Raw genomic sequence first — 2711 nt, forward strand, 5'->3', positions numbered from 1 at the left:
AGAAATGGGACCTAGGTTTTCCCTATAGCTTTTCCTTTAGGACATTAGCCTAATGTTAGCTTAAACAGCTTACAAAATATAGGGATTATTGGAATTTTTATGACTTGTGAACATAAAAAAGCAGTTTTCATTCTGATGAAGAAAGGAGAATGTGAAATAACACATACGTAGGATAACTTTTTTTCTCTATGGGGGAGGGACTGAAATGCATATAAAATCAACCTAGGATCCTTTAAATAAATGTTTGCTGAATGAATGGGTTGTGATCTATAATGGGATAACAAAGGATTGAGGGGAAATATTAACTTTTAGAGCTCAACTTTATAGATAATTAAGCTCTGTTAAAAAGTCCCCACGGCCACTGGACAGAAATCTGGCCTGGAAAGATTGTGCATCTGACGCACGATGGCACTTCCTCCACCTTTATGATAATGTCATGTTGGGATAAAAAAATGCTGCCAACTAGCCCTAGCCGGTTTGGCTCAGTGGACGGAGTGTTGGCCTTTGGATTGAAGAGTCAGGGTTTCAGTGCTGGTCAAGGGCATGTACCGTGGTCGCAGGATCCCCAGCCCTGGTCCGGCACACGCATGGAAGTTTCTGTCTCATCCTCTCCCTTCCACTCTCTATAAAATAATGGGGAAAATATCCCCGCGTGAGGATTAACAACAATAAAAAAAATTTGCTGCCAAGTAAACTAAAATGTAATGATTTCTTGTCATTTAGTAGTTGTATCTCAACCTTAGTGAAAGAACTCTTTCCTACTTAGAAATAGATTATGATGTATCAACCTGGTGCGTGCATAAAAAGGGAAACATAAAACTGGCTGCAGTGCTGCAAGAACTTCACCTTTTTCTAAATCACTTTTTGGTTCAGTTGTTGAACGGCTGTGGTTTTCCATGCTGTACTGTCTCCTGAGCCACCAAACGGACTTAAAAGTGCTCCGCTATTGAGCCCAGGGATTCTCCCCACGCAGCCGATGCTATTCAGAAAGTTTTCTTGCTGGCATTTTCTTGATCTAACCAGAAGAGGTTAATGCATTCTTTTCAGGTTACATTCAGGATTCGTTTTCCTTCTTTAATGATTTTTTTTTTTTTACTAAAACGTAGAGGGATTGCAATTGACTAGCCATACCATTAGGAATAATAACTCATATATTTCACTTTTTGGGAGTGTGTGTGTGTGTGTGTGTGTGTATGTATGTGTGTTAGGCTTATCATTTACATGTTCGGATATAGGTTTCCAAAATGCATTAAGAACTAATGTACTTGGTGTGTAAATCAGGGGTCTAATAGCTTTTAGCCGGTCCCATATCTCTCTTTGCTAATTGCTGGAGGAATCTTTTCGGTCCTAGGGAAATCTGCCCTCTTTTCCTAGGAAAAATCCTCTTCAAGTCTGAGAGACTCCCATACCTGTTAATCCACTCCTTCTAGGGTTGTGAGTTTTAAAAAACAATGCACTTAATTCAGTTGAAATAAGGGCAGTGTGAACAGCTAGCCGTATCCAAGTGTCTATCTGTGGAGGCAACGGCAGCCGCGTTAATACAGCCCCCCCGCCTTACCAATGTTAAGAGCTCAGTTTGTAAAACACATCCTGTTTTCAGTGTAAAAAATGTGTGTCTTAGCATCTGTGAAATACATTATGTCATGGGGACTGGGTTAATGTATAATGAGTTTTCTTTCATCAATTCCAAGGTTGAAATGTGAAAAGACCTTGCCTTAAAAAAAAAAAAAATCAGTGCTTTTGTTTGTGTCTTAAAAAAATCTGAAGGGGGTGATAAACCGAACAGTTGCGATAGCCGGTTTAAAATGGGAGAAAGATATAGGAGGGGAGGCAGGAGCTGAAAAATACACAAAGAATGTAAACTAGGAATGTAAAAGCAATGGGCAAGTTAAAAAAAAGGGGTGGTGGTGGTGGACAAATCCACATGCTTATCAAAAAACATGTAATGATAATTATTGCAATAACCAAAGAGCAAAGTAGCACATCTATGATTTAATTTATTTTTTACATAAGACATAAGCTCTCCCAACAGTCTTTCTCCATTTTATGTATGATTATTTTCCTTGTCACAGGTTATAACACATTCAGTAGTGTGATGAATTCAGGTTTGTGTCCCTCATTACACTAAGCTGTTTTTGCACAAGGCTGCATTCGCAGTGGGTAGTACAGAATCTCACTGAATAACTGAGTGGGTTTTGGTTAATATTCGTAACCCTTTCGTGTTCAGTACAGGTCTTTGAATACCTAACCTCCCCAAGCCTAGGGGTTTTTTTTCGTTTGTGAAAAGGTACAGCAGGATTCATCCCAAGATCCTATAAAGGCTTGCCCTGCGGATGAAATGCAAGAATCCCACCTAAACCTTAAGCACAGTGTCTAGCACCAACCAAGCGCCCATTGAACAGCTGCTTTTGTTAGATGCAGCTCACTGCGGTAAACACACCGGAACAGCGCAAATCGCCAGCCCCTCGGAGCCCCATTTTCTTTTCTGCAGCTCCTGTGTGTTGCTCGGAATTGGCAAGCGTTTTCTAGCTGGCCCCTCCGAGAGTAACCACCTCGGTGTCTATCTCGCGCCTTCCCTGCGCTCTGAGCCTGGTCATTTTGTTTGGAACAGGTTTGATTTCACAAGCTCGGAGCGGGGCCCTGACCCTGGAGGAAGTGTTCGCTTTAAAAGATGTAGGGAGGGGAGTGTTGGGGGCGGGAGGAGGGGGCTC

The sequence above is a fragment of the Myotis davidii genome, unplaced genomic scaffold (assembly GCF_000327345.1).
Source record: "Myotis davidii unplaced genomic scaffold, ASM32734v1 scaffold394, whole genome shotgun sequence".
Lineage (NCBI taxonomy): Eukaryota > Metazoa > Chordata > Mammalia > Chiroptera > Vespertilionidae > Myotis > Myotis davidii.